At 39.4% G+C, this 20586-nt stretch overlaps 1 long non-coding RNA gene across 1 annotated transcript in view; it reads left to right on the forward strand.

The window, feature by feature from the left end:
- LOC122550621 overlaps positions 1-20586 on the forward strand; it is a 397125-nt gene that overhangs the window by 75899 nt on the left and 300640 nt on the right. Inside the window, exon 2 of the long non-coding RNA XR_006311901.1 lies at positions 20475-20530. This is a non-coding gene — a long non-coding RNA (uncharacterized LOC122550621). The remainder of the gene's footprint in view (positions 1-20474; positions 20531-20586) is intronic.

Consider the following 20586-nt stretch of genomic DNA (forward strand, 5'->3'; position numbering starts at 1 on the left):
TTCCGGAACGCTGATAGGGGTGGGGAGGGAAATATATCCTTGGTGGTGGGGTCTGTTTGGAGGTGGCGGAAATGACGAAGGATGATACGATGTATCTGGAGGTTGGTGGGGTGGTAGGTGAGGACCAGTGGGGTTCAAATTTTAGCATTCAAAATTTGTTCAGATCTTTGACAAGGTACAAATCATTTTCAGGAAAAAATGCTTTATTAATTAACCTTGTTTGATGCAGCACATAATCTAAAAGTGTTTAAAAATAATGCACATAGAATGAAAAATGCACTTGGTCCTGAAAAACAAAACATCATTACCAGTAGATATACCAGAGAATGGCAGGTTTTATTAGTGCTGTATGTTCCTAACAAGAGCCCACAGAGGTAGGTAATAATTGGTACAATGTTTATCTGGGGAGGCAGCCCAGTAACCTTCGCAGCTGTGAGCTTCCCAGATAATAAAGCATAATTGGTCCAGAAAAGGCTAGAGAGGTAGATTTTTCATTAAAACATACGGTGCAGCCTACGTTTCTTGATAAATTTAGTAGGTTTCATAAGAACAAGAATATTATGTTAATGACTACTGACTTATCATTAATGCTTCTTTCAGGATTTTGAGATGAGCTTCCAAGTTTGATAGCACTGTCAGGGGCTATCATAAACATGAGTGACTGAGGATATAGAAACCGTGGAACATGCATGGAAATGCAACCTTTGGGTTTTTGGAAGTTAGTTTTCAAGGTCTCAGACCATATGGGCTAGTTATGAGACTGGGGAATATTCATAAAATGCTGTAGCTCTTTGTGAGCATTTGAAAAGGTTTGCATGGCCTTAGAGTTAGAGAAGGGGAAGTTCTTGCTGTTCAGTATGATTCAGAAGGAGCATTGAAAAATTGGAAATGTCTGGGACCTGACAGCATTCGGGGAACAGTCTTTATCATATTGTGGCTAAAGATGATCTAAGAGATGACAGCACAAGATTTCCAAATAGAAATAGACCATGCAGCTCTATGAACTCCTCATAGGTATTCCTGCTGTCTACTTCTGATTGATGTATTTTTAAATTTAAACAAAATTCCAGAGAGAAAAGCAGGTATAAATGTATTAAATGCTAAAAATTCATTGCTTATACAATTTCCATACTTTTCCAGGGAGATGGTGATGCAGTGGTAATTTCATTGGACTACCAATCCAAAAACTCCTCCAATTTAACTCTCTATCACTAGACTATTAATCTTGAGAGCAAAGTTAATGCTTCAAATCCAAAGACTTCAAATCCTGTTTGGGTAGATGATGGAATTTGAATTAAATAAAGAATCTGGAATTAAGGATCTGATGACACCATTAAATTATTGTTAATTGTACACCAGGTTGTACATCTGGTTCATTAAGGTCCTTTTGGGGAAGGAAATTAACTGGAGAAGAGCTTAACTGTTTATCTTAGAATGGTGAAACCTGATGGACCACAGCCCATATGATTCACAGTATTGTGTTGCACTGCACTCCCACTAACACCAGTGCCACTCATTCTTAATCAGCTCAACCTTTAACCGTCTTAGACAACTAATTCCCTCTCTTACCTTATGTAGGTACAAATGGCACCCTGTGAACCTTGGCAAGGAGGCTACTGCTGGTGACCCTCAAATCTGCATCCACATCTGAGATGTGAGCCACTGAACCCTCTCAGAATGCACTAACAAGGCTTTGAACTGCACCCTCCACCAGCTCAGAAACTTTCACTTTGGTGGATATCCTTTATTTTAGATTAGACTTGGGAGTACAACCTGGTGGGTGCATGACTGACACATTTCTGCAATAAGTCAAGGAAGAAATTAGTCAGGTCTCTAGCCTGTCAGAGGACTATGGAAGCCATGCCCCTGGTCAGCCCCAGACAGTAAGTGGCTTGGCCATTAATGACTTCATCAAAATGCACAGGAGGGTAGGTTTAGAGAAAGAGCAGTAAGATATATTGAAGGACGAAGGAGCCCATCAACATTAGCAATATCGTGTTGGATTCAGGATGCATGCATCTAACTGTCTCTATGGACTTACTCCCTAGGTACCACATCCATAGGAAATAACTTTTCATTTTTGTGAAAGGACACATACACTCTTTAAATGTCTGCTATGGTGGATATTTCACTGTCAGGATCCTAGAATTGTGAGGGTCAGATCTCCAGCTACAGCAATTTCCATTTGAGTTCTGTGAGCAGATTACTTATGGGGAAGTAACTTGAAGGAACTCCTGAGCCCTCACATCAAACACAATGAAGCCTCATTATGCGTTTACTCAGTGCAACATGAAGGCTCACCAAGGACAACAATGTCATACCTCCATAAGGAACTCTAAAGTATGAGGCATTTTCTAATTATATGTTACATAACCAATGTTTTAGTACCATTGGAAGTAGAGTTCTGCCAATAAACCAACATTTTAATTTCCCTGCTCAAAGCACAGACTCCTTTGTACATCATAAACCATGTCCTTCCATCCTTACATTTCAGTGTGAGAACCTAGCAGCTGCAAAGCATTGTCTTGCAATGCTGGTTATGAAATGATTTTGTGCAGTGGAAACTTCAGGTTCTGCTTTTAAGTGCCTGGTTCTCATCAAGGTTGCTGCATTGAAATAACAAAGGGAATTAGTGAGCACAGTGTGACACACCTGATTTCTTGAGGTGAAGATTTTGAATTTGTATTCTTGGACACACACATTTTATCACTTTTCTTTTTTTTTGCTTTGCATTCAGATAGGAGCCACTATACAATTTACATCTCCTGTAGACACAATGCTCCTTTACATGCCTCATTACAATTACCTTTGACCAAGAAACATTTAATCATTCCAATTAATTAAAATGAACGTAGATCAAAAGAACTAAAATCAATACCGATCAAACATTACTTAATAGGTAATTAATGCATTAAACTAAAGAAAATATAATTTTGTAATGACACTTACTTATATAACAGATAAAATCCTTTTGAAGTACTTTAAAGCCTTTCAAGTTGCCATGTGATCTTAAATATATCACATTAAAGGAACAGTTCCACAGTTGCTCCCGGTGAAGGTTCACTCACCATGTTGAGCACTTCTGGCATTTTCTATTTTTATTTTAGAAACTTATTAACTGATTTAAATATATATATGAAATCTCTATTATTTCATTATTTCAGATAGAAAACAAGGCAGCCCTAAATTTTCATGAGGATGAATAGAGATACCCTTCTGCCTTTGAAACATATATTCCATGTTGGGTACTGTGTACATTTTTAGAATACCTAAAAGTGATAGGTAGCTGTCTGAGTCAATGCAGAGTCAAATACCAGTCAGTATTCAACCCAGGAGGTAACAACATGAGTGAAACCATCTTGTTCTGACTTGTGTTGCACACTCAAGATGTATTCATTTGCAAACATTATAATACTGTTCGTTTCTTCCCCGGGAAGTTATAGAAACAGTTCAGACCTTCAAGTTACCACTTTAATGAATGCATCAAACAACATAAAATGCATTTTTAAAATTATAATTTTCTTTTTTTCTAGGTGTTACATTTTTGTATTGAGATTGTTAGATGAAATGACGATTAAAATGATTTGGATGATGTTCGACAAATCTGACCCATAATGCCATCATGTGGGCATAGCATGAAACTGCAGCCTTTTTTAACCACTGCAATAGGGAGGACAGGAGTAATCAAAGTGGGCCAAAAGGGCAGCACATAACATGATTGAAAGAGAACTTTTGAATCAAAGAATTGACCTGTATGTTTTAAAATGAGGATATTTTTGGAAAATGCAAGTCTGTTAATGTATAATTTAGAAAAGAAAATCAACAAATGTGTTCTTCATTTGAATAATTAAACATCTCTTAACTTTTATTTATAATGCAACAGAGGGTTGGATTGTGTGCTTTTGATAAAGTGAGGATGGTGGAATGAAAATTGTGTAGTTCCCTTTCTATTTCTCGCTGCACAGCAAATCAAGCATTGGACAGCCAATTAGCAGCTGCCCAGCAGGATAGTGACTGTTTAGCAGTGAAACAGAGTGCCTACACTCAGTCTGGTGCTTAGGTAGGACATTAAGCAGATATTGGGGTATACTATGAGCAAGAAGATGGTTACAGCTTCCAATTTAAAGGTCTCAGTCATATCTTTCAGTTTCTCACTGGATAAATGCAAATTACTGCGGATGCTGGAATCTGAAACCAAAAGAGAAAATGCAGGAAAATCTCAGCAGGTCTGGCAGCTGACTTTTCAAGTCTAACTGACCCTTTGTCAAAGCTTTGTCTAACTGACAAAGGGTCAGTTAGACTCGAAACATCAGCTCTTTTCTCTCCTTACAGATGCTGCCAGACCTGCTGAGATTTTCCAGCATTTTCTCTTTCTTTCAGTTTCTCCTTGGCTCAAAACCTGTGAATAATTAAAGTTACAAGACGTAACGACATGTCACCTTCATCAGTCTCTACAGCCATGGTGTAGTGGCAGATATTTTCTTCTGCTGATCTGCTATCAACTCAAGTCTGGCATAAAGAGCTCCTAACCATTTTCCTATCTGATGCCTGATGGGCAAGGAGAAATTGCACACAGTTTGGTCATTAACAAGATTGCTAATTGCTTATTTCAAATTGTTGGGTAAGCCTCTGAATTCCATACCTTCATAATATCAGAGACTGGTATAACGATGCTGGACTGCCAACCCTACATTATCATGCAATATCTGACATATGTGCAGGAGATGGGGCAGCTCACCCATTTTACAGCCATATTATTCTTATTGGTCACTATTACAACTGAAATGTTTTGTCATATTCTTCAATATATTGTCAGATAGTCTTTGTTGGTTAATGTACTTACAAAAAAAAATGTTGCTTTAATTTTATGGAACTGGTCATCTAACAGGACCTGCCTTTTTTTGAGATTGTCTGGCTAATTTTGACTCAAACTATTGTCGCTTGCTAAGACATGGGTAGGGGGGGAAGCAAAACAGGGTCGGTTGTATTTTTCTGACCTGGAATGTTAACAATAGCAGGAATGAGAGTGATAGAACTGCCTGCAGACTACCAATGAGTGGCTCATTAAAAATGTTAATTAGCCAATTAATGGCCATCTCCTAACTGCACATGTGTCTAGCCAGCGCTGGTTGTGGTAACGACTTTGTGGTAAGACCACCAGGTAAACCACAGCTTTGATCAAGTAAATTCCTGTGTTTGGAGAGCAGCCTTCCTTATTTATTGCAGTATGCATTAAGGAGCCCTAGCAAAACTGGAGTGAATGGGATTCAACGATTAGATTAGATTACTTTACTTACAGTGTGGAAACAGGCCCTTCAGCCCAACAAGTCCACACCGACCCTCCAAACAGCAACCCACCTAGACCCATTCCCCTACACCTAACACTACGGGCAATTTAGCAAGCCCAATTCACCTAACCTGCACATTTTTGAACTATGGGAGGAAACCCGTGCAGACACGGGGAGAATGTGCAAACTCCACACAGACAGTTGCCTGAGGTGGGAATTGAACCTGGGTCTCTGGCACTGTGAGGCAGCAGTGCTAATCACTGTGCCACTGTGTCATCCTGACCAAGACAGACCAAGAGCAAATGAAGATGGTTGTGACTGCTGCTCCAGGTCACTTCTGCAGGAGGTCCTTGGTGTGGACTCATCAGCCCAATAATTTTCAATGATTCATTAATGACTTTAAACAAAGGCCTGTCACTAGTGGTGTGCCACAAGGATTGACGGTGGGCCCACTGCTTTTTGTCATTTGTAGATCTGATTTGGATGTGAATATAGGAGGAATAGTTAGATTACAGATGACACCAGAATTGGTGATGTAGTGGATAGTGAAAAAGGTTATCTCGAAGTATAATGGGACCTTGATCAGATTGGCTAATGGGCTGAGGAGTGGCAGATGAAGTTTACTTGGGATAAGTGTGAGGTGTTGCATTTTGGTAAGGCAAATCAGGGTAGGACTTATACAGTTAATGTAGTAGGGATTGTTGCTGAACAGAGAGACCTTGAGGTGCAGGTTAATAGCTCCTTGAAAGTGGAGTTGCAGTTGGATAGGGTAGTGAAGAAAGCGTTTGACACACTTGTTTTCATTGATCAGAACATTTGAGCACAGGAGTTAGGAGGTCATGTTGCAGTTGTAGAGGGCATTGGCGAAGCCACTTTTAGAACACTACATAAATTCTGGTTGCCCTGCTCAGGAAGGGTGTTGATAAACTTGAGAGGGAGCAGAAAATATTGACAAGGATGTCGTTGAGACTGGAGGGTTTTAGTTTTCTGGAGAAGCTAAATAGGCTGGTACTTTTCTCATGTCATACATAGAGAGAGCAAAATAAAAGTCTGTTGGGTGATGCTGCAGCAAAGAGCATGAGTGTGAATTTTGCAAAGAGGAATGTCAGAGAGGCCAATTGTGTTAATTATCACCTCTATACTAATTAAAGCCTTCAGGAAGACTCTTTTAACCATCACTTAAAGATGGTTAAAAGAATGAAGTCATGGTGACAGGTTAACAACAATTGATGTTGGCTGTGCTGAAAGCATATATTTCTGTGTTCAGCAAAGTACATGACACCGATGACCCATGTAACACATGCAAATTGTTGTACCTCCTCAGAAGCTGCTATATTTTAAGCCTTTATTAAAAATAACATTGAATTGATTAATGACAGACTTGGTCAATGGCTTTGGGAAAGCCAATAGCTGCACAGAAGCATGTTGCCCTGTTTGATTAGTGACAAAAATGGTGAAATCATTGGCCTTGATGAAAAATGCATCTGTAACTTCATTAAAAAATAAGTAACAAAAAGTAGCTGAATATTGTGGAAGCAATTAAATTATTTAACCTCAACTGCAGTTAGGAGACAGTGAGGTCTGCAGATGCTGGAGATCAGAGTCGAAAGTGTGGTGCTGGAAAAGCACAGCAGGTCAGGCAGCAATTAAAGGAGCAGGAAAATCGACGTTTCAGGCCAGAGCCCTTCTTCAGGAATGACTGAAGGAGGACTCTAGCCCGGAACATCGATTTTCCAGCTCCTCAACTACAGTTGCCAGACTGGAGGTGATGAGTACAAAATTAACAATGTGGAACTGAACCAAAGACTATAATAAAATTATTATAAAGATTATAATAAAATTATTGTTTTGTTTAGTTGCTCTGTGGAACATCTATTCATCAAAATTAAATCATAAACTCAAAATGGTTCTGGCAACAGATTTATTGGGAAATGGGCTACACAAACACAAATAATATTTCCAGACTTCATTACTGTAGAAATTTATCTCCAGAGTGCCATAAGCATGGGTTGAGTACATTATAATTGCATAGAGGCTGGTATCCTGTCACCAAGTCACCCTTTATTTACATGTGCATAGTACATTGGCTCTGAGCAGCCAGCTCGTAGGCAGTCCTTAGAATGAGGAGACTCTCTGAATCTGCCGTTTATATATTTTTTAACTTTATTAAACCATACAAAATACAGGTAACAATAAGCAAAGCAGCAGTTCACAAAGGAAAGACACTGCATACAGTGGAAAGGGCAGCAAAGCCAAACCCCAAACCCTATCATTCAACCAGTTTTCAGGGAGATGAGGACAAACCACAAATCCCACTTCCATCCATCACAAAGATAACAGTAACAAACACAGGCAAGACAGTGCAATCAAATGAGAAACAGTACATAGAGCACCGACCCAGTATAGCTATAAAAAAAGACACCTGACACCTGTCCACAACACATACTGATCAGACTGTCCTTGGTTAGCCTTCCTGCAGGACAGTAGTCAGCCTTCCGGTCTCTGGCTGCCCTGCGTACTGACTGACCCTCCCCAGGCCCGCTTTCCTCCAGGCTGGTTGTCGACCACCCAGGTCCCAGTCGCCCTGCATACTGACCAGACTACCCCAGCCCACTTCCCTACGAGCTTCTTGTTGGTCTTCTGGTGTCTGGCCACCCTGCGGATTGATTGACCCTCCCCAGCACAACTTTCCTCTGGGACAAACGTCAGCCTCTGGCTCCCGGTCACCCCCGTACATTTCCTGTGTTTATTTAAAACACCAACAGCAGTAATAACACACTGACTGTGTGGTCCAGGCAGTTCAGGGGTCAGTCCTCCTCCTTAACACAAAAATGGAGAGATCTTTTTTTTGGATTTTTTTCCCCACAGGGTCCCCTAAACTTATTATTTTTTTAAACAATACAGTTTACAAAAAACAGTTAACATTAGCGGCTGCATACAGAGTAACAGCAATTTTACTAGAGAGGAGCAGCAAAGCCAGGCCCCAAACCTTACCATTCAACCAATTTTCAGGAAATGAAGATAAACCTGACCAGGGTGACAGTGCTGAGGACAGACTACCCGCCTTCCGGCTCTCTGACTGCCTCTATGTACCATCTGCCTTTCCCCACCCTGATGCGCCATTCGACCTGAGGACTGCCCTGACCCACCTTCTAACCACCTCTAGGACAGCCCATCCCCTTCCCTGGGATGACAGTGCACAGGGCAGCCAACAAGCCTTCCGGATATCAACCTGCCCCTACGCACCTTATGGCTTTTGGCTGCTCTGGAAGGGGGCAAAATAGATCCAGCAGCATCAGGTTGCTTAATATTCTGATACCATCATAAGCCTCCATGCCAACTCACCCACTATCCACTGTGGGTAGATTGCTGGACCAATTCTGAGATGAAACAAAATAAAGTTCAAAAATCTATTACAGTCTCTCTTTATTAATAATTATACATACATTCATGAAAGTCAATTTAAAACGTGTAAATCCCCTCGAGTACTTACTCCCTGTACACACAAACAGACTTGGCTGTATCACCCACACAATGACAACAGTCTATCATCTACAAGATGCACTGTGGTTAGTAAGGCTCCTCCAAGAGCACCTTCCAAGCTCTCTGCCAGTACCACCTAGGAAGGCAAAGGCAGCAGATGCATGGGAAGACCATCCCCTGCAAGTTAACCTGCAAGCCACACATCATTCTGATTGGAACAATGCCTCTTTTCTTTCATAGTGCTGGGTCAGAATCCTTTCCTTGCTAATAAAGCAGTGGGTGCCTCCATAGACCAAGGAGTATGGCAATTCAAGAATGCAGTTCACCACCTTTTCATCCTTTTATTGCCACTTTGTCCATGGCAATTAAGGATAGGCAATAAATGCTTGCTTAGCCAGCAGCACACACATCCCATGAATGCTTAAAAAGCCCACATCAAAGACAGACAGTCCTTTAATAGTTTATTTAATCAAATTGTGAGTTTATGATCTTCTGGGATAATTATTGGTTGTTTTAAACTGGTCAAACATGTAATAATAATAATAATAATAATAATAATAGAGTAGCCCTTATGGTAATTTCAATAAACATATACTTTTATTATTCACTGATGGGATGTGGGCATCACTGGCTGGCCAGCATTTATTGCCCATCCTTAGTTTCCCTTGAGAAGTGGAGGTGATTCTGGAACTGCAGCAGTCCTCATGCTGTAGGTAGACCGACAATGCAATGAGAGAGGAAATTCCAAGATTTTGACCCAACGACATTGAAGGAATGGTTTATTATTTCCAAGTCAGGCTGGTGAGTGACTTGATAGGGAACTTGCACATTGTGTTGTTCCCAAGTATTTGCTGCCCTTGACCTTCTAGATGGAAGTGGGCATGAGTTTGGAAGGTGCTGTCTCAGGATCTTTGGTGAATTTCTGCAGTGCATCTTGCAGATGATGCACACTGCTGCCACTGAGCAACAGTATTGGAGGGTGTGAATGTTTTGTGGATGTGGTGCTAATCATGTGGGCTGCTTTGTCCTGGATGGTGTCAAGCTTCTTGAGTGTTGTTGGAGTTGCACCTATCCAAGCAAGTGGGAAGTATTCTACAATTCCTGACCTGTGCCTCATAGATGACTATTATTAGATTCCCTACAGTGTGGAAACAGGCCCTTCGGCCCTGTGGTGGTCAGGGTGTGAATTATTTGCCACAGTATTCCTAGTCTATGACCTGCTCTTGTAGCCACTATGTTTATGTGATGAGTCCAGCGAGTTTCTGGTCAATGATTACTTTCAGAATGTTGTTGGTGGAGAATTCAGTAATGGTAATGCCATTGAATGTCAAAAAGTAGTGGTTAGATTGTATCTTATTGGAGATGGTCATAGCTTTACATTTATATGGCACAAAGATCCTTGCCACTTGTAAGCCCAAGTCTGGATATTGTCTAGATATTGCCTTTGAACATGGATTGCTTCAGTATCTGAGGAGTTGCAAATCTTGCTGAAAATTGTGTAATCATCAGCGAACATCCCACTTCTGACCTTATGATGGAGGGAAGGCCATTGGTGAAGCAGCTAAAGGTTTGTTGGGCATAGCGCACGATCTTGAGAAACTCCTGCAGGAGTTAAGATAACTGTCTGCTAACAACTATAACCATCTTCCTATGTGACAGGTATCATTCCAACCAGTGGCAAGTTTGCCCCGGATACCCATTATAACTGTTAGAGCATATTTTGTCAATGATATAGACAGAGAAAGTGGGGTCTGCAGATGCTGGAGATCAGAGCTGAAAATGTGTTGCTGGAAAAGCGCAGCAGGTCAGGCAGCATCCAGGGAACAGGAGAATTGACGTTTCGGGCATAAGCCCTTCTTCAGGAGTCCTGAAGAAGGGCTTATGCCCGAAACGTCGATTCTCCTGTTCCCTGGATGCTGCCTGACCTGCTGCGCTTTTCCAGCAACACATTTTCAGCAATGATATAGACAGCCAATTTCTTTGAATTATCAAAGGAATTTAGATTACTTAATAGTTTTTTGAGCACTCAAATGGATATCTAGACTCTCTGCAAGAATGCGTGGTTAAGCTTCACTAAGAGCCCAGTCTCCTTCCTATCAGAAGGATAGTGTGAAATTTCAAAGAGTTCAGAAAAGATGTACAAGGATGTCAGCAGGGTTTGAGGATTTGAGCGATAGGGAGAGGCTTATTGGCTGGGGTTGTGTTCCCTGGAGTGTCAAAGGCTGAGGGGTGACCTCATAGAGGTTTATAAAATCATGAGGGGCATGGATAGGATAAATAGATAAAGTCTTTTCCCTGGGGTGGGAGAGTCCAGATCTGGAAGGCATAGGTTTAGGGTGAGAGGGGAAAGACATAAAAGGGATCTAAGGGGCAGCCTTTTCACGCAAAGGATGGTGCATGTATGGAATGAGCTGCCAGAGGAAGTGCTGGAGGCTGGTACAATTGCAACATTTAAAAGGCATCTGGATCGGTATATTAATAGGAAGAATTTAGAGGGATATGGGCCAAGTGCTGACAAATGGGATTCGGTTAGGTTGGGATAACTGGTCGGCATGGATGAGTTGGTCCGAAGGGTCTGTTGAGGTTATTCAAACCCTAGTGTAGAGGCAGGCCATTCAAACCATTGAGTCCACACTACCCTTTTGAAGAGCATCTCACCCAGAGCAACTCCCTGTAAACCTGCATTTCCCCTGGCTAATCCACTTAGCTTGCACATCCCTGGACACAATGGGTAGTTTAACATGGTCAAGCCACCTAACCTGCACATCTTTGTACTGTGGGAGTTAACTGGAGCACCCAGAGGAAATCCACACATACAAGGGGAGAATGTACAAACTCTACACAGACAGTCGCCCGAGGCTGGAATTGAACCCAGGTCCCTGGCACCGTGAGGCAGCAGTGCTAACCAGTGAGACACCATGCCGCTCCATTGTACTCTTTCAAAGGCAGATATGAGAAACAGCTTTATAATTCTAGATTTAGGAAAGCTGGCTTAATTGGGATGTGACAGTGAGAAAGTGAGGACTGCAAGTGCTGGTGATCAGAGTCAAAAAACGTGGCATTGGAAAAACACAACATGTCAGGCAGCATCCGAGGAGCAAGCGAGTTGGCATTTCGGGCATAAGCCCTTCCTGATCAATGGTTTCTGCCCGAAAGGTCAACTGTCCTGCTCCTCAGATGCTGCATGACCTTTTCCAGTGCCACACGTTTTGACTGGGATGTGACAGTGTTACAATAAGGTGAGGACATTTGTTCATTGGTAAAATTATGTGAGGTTAGAGAGAGGAATGCAAAAAATAATTTAAGGTGAAACAAGTTTATATCCCAAGAGGCAACATCTTTACTTGTGAATAAGACTGCCATGGACACCTACAGCATACAGCTAAAAGAAAATATTATCAAAAGTACAACATAAACCTCAAATCATGGAGAATGGTGTGACAGAAAGCAAAGTTTGACAAAACAATTAAGTAAGAGCTGGAAATAAAAGGATAAAAAGAAACATGAAAGGAATATCAAAATCAACAAAACATTTTTCTGTTGTATTAGAAAGATAATGTGGTCAGGATCAATGAGATATTTTACTTTAATCATGATAATATTGTCAATTAAAATAAGGAAATGGTGAAAGTGCTTAATTTCCTTGCATCATTAATTACTGTAGAGGAAGAGGATAATATGCTGAACATCTCAAGGAAGCAGGGTTAAGGACTCATATATGAATTTAATAAACAAAATAGTAACCTGAAAGATAGGCAAGAATATTTAAGATTTCCTAACAATAATCTTTGGGAATCATTGCTGTGGATTAGAAAATCGTGCACATCACTCCATGAATAAAGAAAGGCGAGAGGGAGAAAGTAGGGAATTTTCAACAAGTTAGTCAAACAGTTTTTGTCAGGAAATCACCAGTTTATTATTGAGCATGAACTCACTGAATTCCTTGAATATTTTCAGCTGATCAAAGAAAGCAACCATTGATTTGTAAAGCGAAGGTCATGCCCAACAAATCTGATATTACTTCTTGAAGAGCTGGCTAAAGTAGCAAGCAGGGAACTGGATGTTATTTAGACAGGCTCCAGAGCATTAAATAACATCTCTCGTAAGGGATTTAGCTAACAGTGAAATTCAGTGATTGGAGGCAAATTGTTGACCTAGTTTAAAAGAATTGACTGAGCAACAAGAGACAGTGAGAAAGGAAATTAGGTATTATAATGGCACAATATGATAAATAACATACCACAAGAATTTATGCTGAGCCTTCCTCAATTTGCTATTTTTTGATAATAATGATCAGGGATAGAAAGCCATATTGTTGGTGACATAAAATAACAAAGATATTGGTAATTAATTGAATGGGCTGGCAAATGTACCTTCATATTGGACCTCAAAGCAGGGAATATAGAACAGAATATTTTTAAAAACTATGAGGTTAAAAGTTGGTGTCTATATTCTATAGGTTATTAAAGTGTTATTAAATAATGGTCAAAAAATGATCAAAAAAACTAATTGAATGCTGGTCTTTATATTAAGAAGAATTGAATACAAGGGGTTAGGAGCTATGCTGCAGCTACACAAAGTCTGAATTAGACCACAGTTTCAGTCCTGCAATTCTGGGCATTGCAATTGTAGAAATACATATTAGTCTTGAAGGGAGAGCTGTGTAGATTTGCTAAAATCTTACCTGGATTTTGAGGGTTAAGTTGCCAGGACAGATTTGACAAACTCAGCTACATTATTTAGAATTGTGAATATTTTATTGATTGATGTTTACAAGATATTGAAGAGATCAGGAAGAGGAGGTAGGGAGAAACTATTTCTGATTGTGAGCTACCTAGAACAAGGTGTCATAGACTAAAATATTGTACCTAAGCTTTCAAGAATGAAAGTCATAAATACTTCGACATGAAAAAGTGTAGACACTTGGTGCTCATTTCAGCAGATAGCAATAACAATGAAACCAATTCTTAACTTAATCTGAGATCGAGACTTTTGTTAACCCAAGATATTAACATAAAGACTACATTATGGATTTAGTTGAATATTAGCCATGCCCCAATTGAATGATGGGATATGCTTGAGGGACAAAATGGCCTCTACTTTTGCTTGTGGGTTCCTCTGTTACAGTGACATATCACATTTCATAAAAAAAATATAATAACTGTACATAAGAAAAAAGCTTACAAACTCCTTGAGTATGAAGTAGATAAGGATGAAGAAGCAAATTACTGCAGATGCTGGAATTTGTACTGAAAATTATAAATGCTGGAGATCACAATGGGTCAGACAGAATCCAAGCATGCTCTTTCTCCGTAGAGAAGGATGGAATCAATAGCATTAGACTCACATCACCAAGGCCTCCCCAAAATCCCTACAACAATGCTATTGACAAAAGCCATTTCCGGGGATTTGGTTTGGGATCAGAAAGAAGTAAAAATAGCAGATTACATCACCACTTGAAGACGATCCGTGGGACTTATACCCATGGTAGTTTACATTGGACTTGTGTACTGTATATTCTGTGAAGAATGAAACTGCAAACTTATCGTGATTGAATTGAACATTGCTTCTCTTTTGAATCTAATTACATTCCTTTATTATTAATGATGCACATACTAATGATTGCAATTTGAGCCAAGAGCAATTATAGTTGAAAGAAATCATTTAACAATGTGAATTACTCCTTGGGTCTTATTAGTGTTTACATAATCCTGTTGTTTGTGATAAGTAGTTTATCACTGAGTACTGTACCTGCCAAGTAATCAAGAACAGCATTATCCATTTAGTTGAGGAGATTGCAGAAAGAAGTAAACAACATTAAGAATTGTCATTTTGAGAAGTGAGAGAGAACATTATCATTAAGAAAAGCGCGTCAACATTGTTTCTCAGTGACTGTAGAAAGAGGGTCAATGACATCATTAGTTGTCCTTTACATTTTTCATTTTTTCAAGAAAGGTTAGAAAAATGGTGAAATTAAAAGTAATAAAAATCATTCCTTCAAATATTTTTGAAGCAGTGTATTAAAGGCTTTTTTATATATGTATAGGCTTGAAAACATTTAATTAATACTTTGGACAAAGCTTTGCTTTGAGTTACTTGAGGTGTTTTAGTATTACATCAATAATCTTTAATTTTGTGTGATCTGGAAACTATCTTTTGGAACTTCATAAATGCTTTTGATTCTTTTTACATGATTTCTTTTGGCTGAAGAATTTCAAAATTTCAAAAGAAAAAGACATTTAAAGTTATCACTTTTTTAAACTTGCTGACACCCTTATTATTGTGAAAATTAAAATGGCTTTCCATAACAACTCTCACCTTTTGAAAGCACCAAACCAAATGTTGTTTAACTTCATAGATTTTTGTTTTGAAATTAGTAAAGTTAATGCCAGTGAATTACTTCTCTAAGATTAAAATTTTATTTGTGTCTTGTATCCATGCTTGATGTTATCCAACGTTATGCTCTACAGAAAGTGAATGTTTGGAAAATGCATTTGTATGTAGTGTAGTAGCTGACTTGCCATAACATGTATTTTGTTATTGGTTGCTTTCACATTGAAATGAGTAGTCATTATATGGCATTGCATCATGCAAAACATGATGTTAGAAATGTGAATCTGAGATTGAAAGTGTTTTCAGAGTTCTAAGTGAGCCACTGTTATAGAAATGCAGAAAAGAAGTACTTATACAGCAGCATGCAAAGTTGAAGTGCTTGATCAGTCTGAACAACTATGACGTTTCCATTCTTGGCTATGGAGTGGAGTTCCACTTCCTCCCATGGATATGGATTGGAGTTTTCAGATAACAAAGAAGAGAAGAGCATTTGTGTAGTGATCCAGCCTTGCACATTGTTTTGCAGCTTGTGTAGAATGGTGAGGTATTGCAGGCAGCCTTATTTGAAGAGAATGTGTATGTTGCATGTGTATGTCCACATTGCACTCATGCCAAAGTCAAATATTATCGCCAAAATTTGAACCAATGCAGCCAAATTACTTTTATATTTAGTGTTTCCAGCATAACAAATATCTTCTGCATTATTGGATCAGATTATGTGCAATAATAGCAAGTTATATTCATATAGCACTTTTAACACAAGATGTCTAAAGGTGTTTCATAAGAGCATTCTAAAACAAATGTGAGATCAAGCCACATATGGAGATTCTAAAGAAGATAACAAAAAAATTGGTCAGAAAGAAAGTATTCGAAGACATATTTTAATAAAAGAAAAGTGAGGCAAAGATTTGTAGGGAAGGAATTCCAGAGCTTGGGGTCAAGGCAACTGAAGGCATGGCAATCAATGGTGCAAAGATTAAAATCGAGGCTGTTCAAGATGACTGAGGAAGATAAACACAGACATTTCAGAGGGTTGTGAGACTTGAAAAGATTATGAAGGTATGGAGAGCTGAAATCAATCAGGGATTTGTAAACAAGGATAAGAATTTTCAGCAACATCCTGGGGTTACCATTGACCAAAAACTGAACTGGATCAGCCATATAAAGACTGCAGCTACAAAAGAAGTTCAGAGGCTAAGATCTCTGTGGGGGGTAACACACTGCCTACCTCCCCAGTGCCCATGCGTTATCTATAAGGCACACAAAGAGGACTGCGATCATATTACTCTCCACTTGTATTGAAGGGTGTGACTCTAACACACTCAAGAAGTTTGATACCATCTAGCACTATGCAGCCCATTTGATGGCATGCACCACTTTCAACATGAATCCCTACACAAGCAATGCACACTAGCAGCAAATTGTACTACCCACAAGAAATACAACAGAAATTCAGCAAAGATCAATAGCATCATCCAAATCTGTTATCTCTACTACCAGAAGGACATGGAAATCAGATGTATTAGAACACCCCATCTGCAAGTTACTTTCGAAGCCACCTGTAACCCTAACATGAAATATATGGCTGTTGCTTCACTGCTGTTGTGTCAAAGTCCTGGTGCACTCTTCCTAAAATCCCTGTGGCTAAAACTACACCCCAGGAATTCCTGTGGTTCAAGAAGGTAGTTTCTCAGTTTCTCAAGGACAACTGGATAATTTAGCGATAAATTCTAGCCTACCCAGTAACAGCCACATCCCATGAATAATTTTGAAAAAAAAGCATTAAAGACTGTATTTGCTTGACTAGGAACTAATGTAGCTCAGTGTGTACAGGAATGGTAGATGAATTGGACTATGGTGTGAGTTTAATCACAGGCACTGGGGTAATGGATGGTTTCAAGTTTGCAAAGAGTTGTTTTTAGGAGACCAGCAAGCAGTGTTTTGTATAGTCAGATCTAGCAGTAAGAATGGCATGACATCTGTTGAGGTCAAACCGCTCTGCTAAGTAAAATAAAACACTCAGAAAAGCTCGCCTTGCTGCATAATCTGCTAAAAGTGTGAGTGAGTGAAAGAAACTCCCAATTTCCACTGTTTTAAAAAAAATTATTTTTCTAACTCCAACAGTGAACTCTAAACAAAAATGATTAACAAACTGAGCCGCTCTTTTCTTAACTAATCACTATCTGACCCCCAACTCTATTAAAATTCTGCTCCAATAACATAATTATTAAACATTAAATAAACTTAATCTCACAAAGTGCATACAGTCTCTTATGCTGTCATCCTTCCAGTTTTCCAAATCTGTTGCATCCTTCTGTCCTTCTGATTCTGCTGTCTTCTCACTTGGTCATCTTCTTACTTTTTACTGCAAGGGTCTTTGTATAAAATTTCTTGGTACCTTTAATAGATGACGCCTTCTGAGAGATTCCTTTTGAGAGCAAGATGTTTATTTCTTCAGATGGCAGTTGGCTTTCCAGTTCCATGCCCTTCCTTTTTAAATACCCAACATCATATCCTCTCATTGGTCTGACGTTGTCAATACAATATATTTAAGTTTGAATTATCCTGGGCATAATTTAAATTAATTGGTTAAGTTCATTTCTGGTTGCCTTAACATCAAAACACAACCCCCAAGCTGATAAATTCTCAGCACTCTCTGCACCTGTCAGCTAATCACAGACATGTGCTGTCACAATCTCTCAGTGCAGAAAAACAGCACCTCTCTCGCAAAATGACAATGCATTCTTTTGACATGGTAACTCATAGTGATATTGTCATTGGACTAATTATCCAGCTATGCAAGTTAATGTTTGGGACATGAGTCAAATCTAACAAGGAGAATGCAGAAATTTGAAGTCAGTTAATGAATCTGGAATTAAAAGTCATGAAGCAACTGGAGTTCAAACCAAATTTGTACAAATTCGCACATGTCCTTCAGATCTGGTGAGGAAAATCCATCATCTTCAGCAAGTGAAGATATGATTCTAGAACTATAGTAATGTGTTTGACTCTTCTGGAGTTCTGGACTCAAAATGTTAACTTTGTTGCTCTCCCCACAGATGCTGCCAGACCTGCTATGTTTTTGCAGCACATTCTGTTCATACTTCAGATCTCCAGCAGCCAAAGTACTTTGATTTTATGTTGGTTCTCTGTTAAATACCTTCTGAAATGGCCTTACTGGGCACTCAGTTGACTGTAACAGCTATGAATTCTGATAAGAACTTGCCAACCCTGCAAAGTCCTCCTCACTGACATCTGGGGATTTGAGTCAAACTGGGTGGGCTGTCCCACAGATTAGTGAATCAACAGCTTGATCTAATCATATTCACAGAATCACATTTTTCAGACTGTAGATGAATTCTTAGGAGCTTGAATGAAATGGCCTATGGCAAGATGTGGCAGAATCAGGTGACAAGTGCAGTGAGGTCTCATTAAGATCATCTCACTCCACCTTTTATAGTTGCTCCTAGGTAATTATATTTGGAAGCACAACTTGAGCTTTCCCATGTGTACTCATGACAGTCAGCTCTGTCTTACAACCAAAATATCATTAGGATTTGAACGTGTAGTTGTAAGTGAATGTGGGGATGATTTCTTTTCCAAAACACAGAGAGAAGAAGGGACAGTTGAAACTTGGTCAAAGGAAATATGTGGAGAATGATGCTAGGAAGAGATCAGAGAGAACATGAGCTGTGATTAATACAACTGGACTAGCAAGAACACATAATATGACAAGTCAAGATGGGGTGGGGATCGGGAAGAATGTGAATGTGGATTGGGGAGTTTATATGAAAATTAAGTCTTGGAGTCCAGACTTGCTGGCATCTGCTGGTCATTTATACCTTTTTGAATTTTGCTGCAATACTCTCCATGGTGCCTGCAAAGGGACCAAATATTTTATTAAGTATTGTTTTATTGTCCTATTAACAAATACACACAGATTGCCAATAAACACTAAATGTTGCATCCACTTCATATTCATTACAGTGCTGGAAATTTGGGACTATTAGATACTATTTCTATGTAGTTTTGTAACACTGATTATAGAGGACTTGTTCCCTTATTTCAACTTGGTCTAGTATGCCTATCAGTTTTTAACTAGGCCTATTTATCATGTAATGGAAATTAATTTGGTAATTTCATTGAATGTATCTCAGAATTGTTTTTCATAGAATCATAGAATCTCTACAGTGTGGAAGCAGGTAACTGAGCCCGTCAAATCCACACATGCCCTCCGAAGAGCATCCCAACTAGAATCACCTCTCTACCCCTGTAATCCTGCATATCTAGTGGTTTAATTTACCTAGCCTACACATCCCTGGACACTATGGGGACAGTTAGCATAGCCAATCCGAGTAACCTGCACATCTTTGGACTGCCGGAGGAAACCGGAGTACCCAGAGGAAGTCCACAAAGGGAGAATGTGCAATCTCCACACGGACAGTCACCTGAGGCTAGAAATGAACCAATGTCCCTGGTGCTGTGAGGCAGCAGTGCTAACCACTGACCTACTATGCCACCCCTATCATTGAGGAGAAAGTGAGGTCTGCTGATGCTGCTGGACACACTTTCCTCATTCCTGAAGAAGGGCTTATGCCCGAAACGTCGATTCTCCTGTTCCCTGGATGCTGCCTGACCTGCTGCGCTTTTCCAGCAATACATTTTCAGCACCCCTATCATTAACCACTGTCCTGTTTTGCCTTTGAAAAAATGTGGTTTACATTTCTACAATGTTGATAAAGTGTGAAATTGGCTGTAGAATCCTCCTATAAGATAAAAAAAATTATACTTGATACTGATATGGAGGAGGTGGGGGAAGGGGTTATTGATTTGCCCAGTTGGTTGGGCAGCTAATTTGCAATACAAAATGTTGCCAAAACATAGGGTTCAATTTCTGCTCTGGATAAGGTTACCATGAAGGATTGTCCTTCTCAACCTCTCACCCTACCTGAGGCGTGATGTTCCTTAGGTTAAACCACCACCAGTCAATTCTCTGTAATGACAGAGCAAACCAACAGTCCGGTAGGACTATGGCAACTTCACCTTTACCCAATGAAATACCATCATTAACAGCATTCCAGTTTCTTCACAGTTATAATGAGATCCGTTTTTATTTTCATGTTTTAAACTTTATGTGTGAATAAAGCTTCTGCTGCCTGGCAGCTGCATTCTTTTATATATTCCAGAAAAATAATTGCTTGATAATACTTTAAAGATTGTACACTGATAATTTCACACAAAGCCTACCGCAATCTCCAGTAGGTCATGTTCATATTTGCAAAGTTCAACTGATGATAGATCTGATAGTGCTTAGCTATCACAGATAACAACAGTATGTTTATCAAAAATACATTTTTCTTTTCATTGCAGATTTCCTAAATGAACAATGAGATGTCAAATTGAGTGTTTTCCAATGGCATCTACATGTGAGTAGAGTTTACTTTTGACTGTATTAAGTTGTAGTAGTTTTATTATTTATTTT

This window comes from Chiloscyllium plagiosum, chromosome 6 (genome assembly GCF_004010195.1).
Source record: "Chiloscyllium plagiosum isolate BGI_BamShark_2017 chromosome 6, ASM401019v2, whole genome shotgun sequence".
NCBI lineage: Eukaryota > Metazoa > Chordata > Chondrichthyes > Orectolobiformes > Hemiscylliidae > Chiloscyllium > Chiloscyllium plagiosum.